Below are 7186 nucleotides of genomic sequence, written 5' to 3'. Positions count from 1 at the left end.
TATTTTACTATTAAATAAAATATAAAAAATACTAATTTTTTATTTTATATTTTGTATTATATTTTCAGTGTATTCTGTTATGAAAATCAAAGGTAGCTTAAGCAAACACAGTTAATACTAATGTAAAGGGTTAAATATTTTTTTCGTGCCTAACGTCTGAGCTCAAAATCAAAATCGTCCCCAACCTTTTTTTTCTTATTAAAATCATCCTCAACATTACAAAACGTTATAAAATCGTCCTTTTTTATCTCACTTTTATTTTTTGACCAAATTACCCTTAACCATTAATAAAAAAAATAAAAAAATATTAAAAAACAAAAACAAAATCCAACCGCACCCCATCCCACCCCCATCCCCTTAACAAAAAAAATTAAATCCCATCCCACCATGATCATCACTTCCCATTAACCCTCCCTCCCTCATTAAACCACATCCACCACGAAGGGAGGAACCATCATAGCCTGAAAGCTATGAGAAGGAATAGAAGAAAAATTAAATCATCGAGACTAACAACAGAAGGAGCATTCCAAATGAAGAAATCTAAAAAGCCTTCAATCTCACACCCCACAAAACCATCAGTAGAATTCTTTTCCCCTCCTCCTCTATCACCATCACCATCACCACCACCACCACCACCACCATAAAGCAGAGCATTTTTCCCAATATCTTCAAACCCCAGAATGGTTAAAAGCTCCTAAACAGAAGGGCAAGCAGTGACTCCTTCAAGGGGACCTCTCTCGTGTACGGTTGGAAGAGAAAGGTTGTGACTTTCCCAGTTACAATTATGGCAGAGAATAGAAGATTCTGTGGAACAGAGTATGGAAGCAGGAAAATCATAGCAAGTCACAGAGAAGAGTGCGTGTGTGCTTCGAGAAGAGCTGGTTTGTTGAATGGTGAATGCTATGGTGATGAAGGGTTTTTGCTTCTTTAGGTGATGAAAATAACATGGATAGTATTGTTTTGTGACGCGTGTCTTTGGCATCGTTTTTCAGGAGACAATGTCTGACTTGAGTCAGTAGTGCCTCTGGAGCTGTTCCCTTTATGACATAATTAGCTCAATGCAAATTAACTCTAATGAAAGTGATCTGTTTGTTGGGCTTTTTTGTGGGCTTAGGTTTTATTTTTATCCTTCTATAAATATAGAGTTTAATTTTTGTTATCACATTAGTATAATTCCCAAAATTTTCACAGTCTCATGGAGAGAAAATAATTACATAACCAAAAAAAACAAAGATAATAATAATAATAATAATAATAATAATAATAATAATAATAATAATAATAATAATAATAATAATAATAATAATAATAATAATAATAATAATAATAATAATAATAATAATAATAATAATAATAATAATAATAATAATAATAATAATAATAATAATAACGATAAAAATACTCAAATTTCTGAATCTAACCCTAAATTACGCCCACCCATAATCAGCAATTCAGAATCCACTCAAATACCCCTACCTTCCATGGAAACCACTTTCCTCAACCGCAAAACCGCTCCAAAAATACTTTCGTTATACAACATACATCCGTACATACAATACACTTACAACAACTCACAAAGAATACCTACATATATATATATATACATACATAGTATTACAAGCATTAACCAATACAATTCCTATCCCTCTTACAGAATATATCAAGATAAAGGCGAGGGTACAACAAGTAATAATCCAAAGCAATACAGAGCATCTCAACAAAAACTAAATAAACTCTTCGTAACTTCTGCGCCCATATCCTGAAAGGGGAAAAATGTAGGGGTGTGAGAACATCATCCTCGAAAGGGTTCTCAGTAGAGGGTTTTTGGGAATTACTGTAATAGGATACGTGAAGATAAACCATACCAGTGATTAATAACCGTCTTATGCCTCTTTTTAAAAACAACGGTTTACAATAAAAGTAAAGTCAGAAATCTTTTCTGAAAGAGGAACTGTTCAATTCTCAAAAACTCAAAAGCTTTTCAAAAAGGTTTATCTATGTTGAACCAAAATAGCCTTTCATATTTTTCCAAACCAGAAACACAACCGAAATCAACCATCGGCTCATCTCATTTCAACCACGGCCCTACGCCCAAACAATCCAACCATCAACCAATCACCACAATCCAACAGAGTCCCAGTAGCAAACACAAATAGGAAGATGCAAGCACAAACAAATAGTTATTGCAAGTAGAACAATTAGCAATTAATCACAAAGGCAAACCAAGTATAATATGCACACCCAAGCAATGTCACATAGATGCATATGATGCATGCCTGTCCCTAGTGGCTGATGATATCATCTGTCGGTTATAAAGCCAACCCGACAAGTCCTGGTAGCTAACCATTGGACTGTCCCTCTGTCGCGCATCCCCAACTCGAGTTATACTCAATATAAACTTGATCATAATCATGATCCATATCCAACACCCTCACTGGTGTATGTTCATGGGGGCGAGCTCATCCGGGCTTTCACAGTGCCCGGCCACACTTACGACATAGGATCAAAAGAGCTTCGAGTCTCAACCTGGAGCACGTGGTGGCTAGCCACTGCTTCCTCCCAGGGAAACCCTCGTCTCCGATAGTGGAAGTGCAACATTCACATTTATCAATATCTCAGCATATATGCATTCATTCTCAGCCATGGATCAACATCCATCTCAGCCATCCGGCTCACGGTTCAATCCAGAACCAGCCAATATTCATAATCATACACAGCCATTCCGGCCCATAATAAAAATAGCACTTCCACCATTCAAAATCATCACATTCATGAAATTGGCATTTAAGCCATAAATCATTTTTCTCAATTGATTTCACTTTGACTTTGAAATCAAGTTTGAACTCTTTTCAGCCTTGGCTTTAAAGATCTCATTTCTCAAATTATCTCAGGCTCATAAGCCACTTTTACTCAAGGAAAATTCCCTTTTTAAAACAAGCCACTCTCGGCTTCCTCTTTCCAAAACTTCCAAAACCATGGAAAGTTAAAGATTCCTTTTGAAACATTCAAAATCACCCATCCAACAATGGGATTTTTGTAACAAAAGTTCCTCGGCAGAGTCCCAAGTCCTTAGGGGAGAATAGCATAACTCATTTCGCCAAATTCATTTAAAATCATTAAAACCTTGGCTTTTCCATTTGAGTAATAAAATAGGATCTAAACCAAACTGAGTCACGTAATCATTTACTTCTTTCAAGCCGTTTCCTTTACTTAGAAAACCAACTTCAACCCCCATAATAAATTCTAGAACGTTTCAACTATTCAAAATTGTTTTAGTCTTGCAAGAATTCAGAGTTCAAAGAGTACTTAAAACCTTTCTCAAAACATTTCAAAATGAAACTTGTCAATAGACATTCAGGTTCTTTCAAAGTCATTGAAACTTCTTTAATTGAAACCCGCAAGTCAAATTCAAAGGCATTGCCCTTGTCACATTTAACAGTTTCATCTAAATAACTTTCTCTTAAAAGATATACAATGTCTTTCTTAAGAAGCAAAACTAAATCACAATTTCCTCTTTAGTAATTCATTTCAAAAGCATGAATCGTCCTTTTCTTGATAATTCAAATAAAATAGTAGAAGTCTTTAACTCATCATTTTTCCAAACAACATTTCAATAAAGACTCGGATGTTATAGAAATTTCGACAGCATCTCCCCTAAAACTTGGACTTTGCCACCCGGTCCGGGTCCCAACAAAACCATTCCACAACCCTTTTCCAACAGCCCAAAATCCAAAATCAATTCAAGGGCAAGCTAAAATCCAACAGTCAATCTCAATACCATATTTCAAGAAAACCGTTTCAAAATCAAATCATTATCAGCCGAATAAACTCATTTCTAAAGTTTTAAGGAAATGGTTCAGTAACAACCATGTATCAAAAACTAGATCATTTAAAGCAAACCAGGCTGAATTCAAGAGTTTATTCTATTTTTCACATTCCCAGGAAAATTAACTCAAATCAATCCTCAACGGATTAAACTCGATTTCAAGGCTTTAAAAGAATCAACTTCAAAACATTACATTTCACAAAGCCACACAACAAATCCAACCAACAAACGTTTATAATCAATCAAGACAATTCAAACCATACATAAAGCCGATACAATCACCAAATACACATTTTCTCACATCAGTATCCATATGTAATAATTCCAACACATAAAGTATAGTTTTTGGAAAGCTCCCCTACCTCAAAACGCAAATTCCATAACCCAAACGCCTCATAAGTTCTTTTCGCCTCAACTCAAAATCAAAGGCAGCTTCAAAGCACAGCCTCACACATTTTCGCAGCAGCATAATCAGCTCTAATTTACAACAAGCAACCTCAGTTACTAAACTCTAGGAACATTAATAACGTATAGGCTTTAATACACGTACGAGACACTAACGTAGGGCTTTCAAAACATAATCTCTTACCGGAATTTCAACACGAAGCAGCTGCGATTTTGAACCGGCCCGGCAGCAGCTCCGGCGGCGGCCAGAAGCTCCGGTGGATCAACTATAAAAACCGCGCAGCATCAAAACCTTCTCAAAGTCCAAAAAGGCAGAAACCTCAAATAAAACCCTTACCGGCAATTTTTCCGGCAACGGCAGAAGTAGCCAGAAGCTCCGGCAGTGGTTCCGGTGGCCTCAGAACTCCGGCGACAATATCAGAAGCGCCAGCCAAGCACCACGGAGCAGCAGGTCAGTAGAGGCAGAGGTAGGCGGCAAGAACGGCGGCGTTAGCTTCACGCAACTCGGATCAGTGGCGGTCCTTGGGTAGTGACGCACGCGACGGGACGCGCGGCCTCCCTCTTCCTCTGCCTGGTTCGGCGACACCAGCACCAAAACCCATGGTGGCGACCATGGCGAAGCGGCCTAGCCAGTCAGTGACGGCAGCAGGGATGCACTGCGGCGCAGCTCCACGCGGTAGGTCGCGCTCCCTCTCTCCTCCGACGCGAACTCTCTCTCTCTCTCCTCCCTCTGCCCTTCGCGCGGTTCTAGAGGCAGCGTCATGGGTCGACGGCGACGTGGTTAGGTCGTGACAACAAGGCGCAGTGGTGGCGGTGCGAGTCCACCTTTCCCTGTTTCGCGAGCTCGACGGCGGCAAGTCCTCCTCCCTCTTCCTCTTCTCCCGCCGCAGCCCCCTGCCTCTCACTCCACGGATCCCTTTCTCTCTTTGTTTCTTTCTTTCTTTCAATCAGCTTGCAGCTGCTGCTGCTGTTGCTGCATTAGGTATCCTGGGGTGTACCGGGTCAGGGGAACCGGGTAGGGGTTTTAGGGTTAGGGTTATGTGTGTTGAGTTTTAGGATTAGGGCAAAATTTTGTTCAAGGGTAATTTTGTAATTTCAAATAAAAGTAGGGTTAATATAGTAATTGAAACCCAAATTAAATCCAACACTAATTGTATATAGAAAAATACTATTTGCTCATTAATTTTACAAATCATTTTCAATAGAAAACCCAGAACTAAAAATTAGAAATAATATAATTAATTTCTCTATTTTTCCAAAATAACAGTACTAATATTTAAAATATTACTGATCTAATCCAAACCATGTAAAACCCCTATTATTTCATAACTGCCAAATTTACAATCTAAATATAGAAAATAATCCAATAATTATAAAATTGGATAATAATCATAACCCATCTCAAATTCGATAAATCAAAACTTGCCTTAATTTTCTTTAATAGAGAAATTTCTAAAATTAAAGTTACAGAAACACTGAATTTGAAATTAGTTAATGATAGCCCTTTTTCAAAGGTTTTGGGTCTTACACTGGGTTTAGTCAGTTAGTAGTTGTTAAATGAGTAAATTCTAAACTAAATCAATTTTTTTATTTTCATTCTCGGAAGGCTTCATTTTTTTGAACGTTTATGTTGTTTTGTTGTTGACTTCGAATGAATTTGTATACACTGTAGCATGATCTATTTCAAGCATATGATTTCGTAATGTATCTCTTTCAATTTACAGGAAAAATGAGAAAACTAATGGCAACCTTTTGATTTATTTCTCCAGAGTGATTAGCCGCTTTACTATAATTCTTCTCAAAATTTTGCCACTGGTTTCTTATTTATTTTATTTTTTTTAAGAGTTGTTCTTGCAATTCCAAACTATGAGGTGGTTCAGTGAAGCCTCTTACTCAAAGTACCAATTCCAATGTTCGAACTGTGTTTGGAACAAATATTTTTGGATTGGTTTTGATTTAAAAAGAAGTAAAGTGGAAATGAATTAGTGTGTTTGGAATTAATGGTAGTAATTGATTTGATTTAAAAATTGATATAATTAATTAGAAATTTCTTTTATTTTGAAGATGGATAGAAAGCATGATCAACAACCGCATTATATTGCTAGATTTGAATGTGGATTTAGCATTTGTGTGTATTTTAGTTTTCTTTGGTTATAAATTTTGATTTTTGAATTTGAATGTGAAATTTTATTGATAAAATATAGAAAATTATGTTAAATTCTAGAAGTTTGAAATTTATTATTATATAAATTAGTGAATTTAAATATTTAAAAGTTTCTATTATATTTTTAATATTTTTTAGTTTGTGTTCTGTTTTGAAGAATAAGCTAATTAGGTTGTGTTAGTGGATATAAGTTAGTTGATTTTTGTGAGTGTAGTATTATGGCAGCAACAATGAGGTTTTAATAGGTTCTTTAAGTGGATTTATCTTATATTATGGCCAATATGCTAGTTGCTTGATTTATTTGTTCATGAACTGTGGTGTTAGTAACTTTATCTTGTTTACCTTGTTATGCTGAATTCATAGGGTGCATTCTTTACATGGAGGCTCTATCAGCAGATTGCACAACTGATGTGAATAATGAGTTTGAGTGGTCTTTAGAGGATGAAATAGACGATGTTGAAAGGTTAGAGTACGGAGACATTTCGGGGTTGACTGCTGGAGACATAATGAGGATGGTTTTCCGCAGTGATGATGGAGCTTATGAGTTTTACAGGGTGTTTGGTAAATTTCACGGATTTGGCATTCGAAAGGGTGATTGTGGTAAGGATGATGACGGAAGGTTGATTAGGAGGAGGTTTTTCTATAATAGGGCAGGATTGAGGGAGCATAAACACTACAACTGAGTTGATAGGCGGCGGGAGCACAAGCCTGAGACCCGCACAAATTGTGATGCAAAGTTATCAATTTACCTTGATATCAACATCAATGTTTGGAGGGTTAGGAAGGTAATA

The 7186-nt window shown here is 36.6% G+C and overlaps 1 long non-coding RNA gene across 3 annotated transcripts; it reads right to left on the bottom strand.

Moving 5' to 3' along the window:
- Positions 456-4706, bottom strand: LOC110266511. 3 transcript variants are annotated; one of them, XR_002353917.1, is made up of 4 exons: positions 4569-4706; positions 4416-4497; positions 4189-4303; positions 1691-1759 (listed from the first exon to the last, which is right to left on the bottom strand). It is a non-coding gene; the product is annotated as an uncharacterized LOC110266511 (long non-coding RNA). The 3 variants fall into 3 exon arrangements; XR_002353918.1 differs by lacking the exons at positions 1691-1759; positions 4569-4706 and adding an exon at positions 456-468 and having other exon boundaries at positions 4416-4551; XR_002353916.1 differs by lacking the exon at positions 4569-4706 and having other exon boundaries at positions 4416-4551.

Source organism: Arachis ipaensis, chromosome B09 (assembly GCF_000816755.2).
Source record: "Arachis ipaensis cultivar K30076 chromosome B09, Araip1.1, whole genome shotgun sequence".
In the NCBI taxonomy this organism is placed as follows: Eukaryota; Viridiplantae; Streptophyta; class Magnoliopsida; order Fabales; family Fabaceae; genus Arachis; species Arachis ipaensis.
This window is presented reverse-complemented; position numbering and strand designations above follow the sequence as displayed.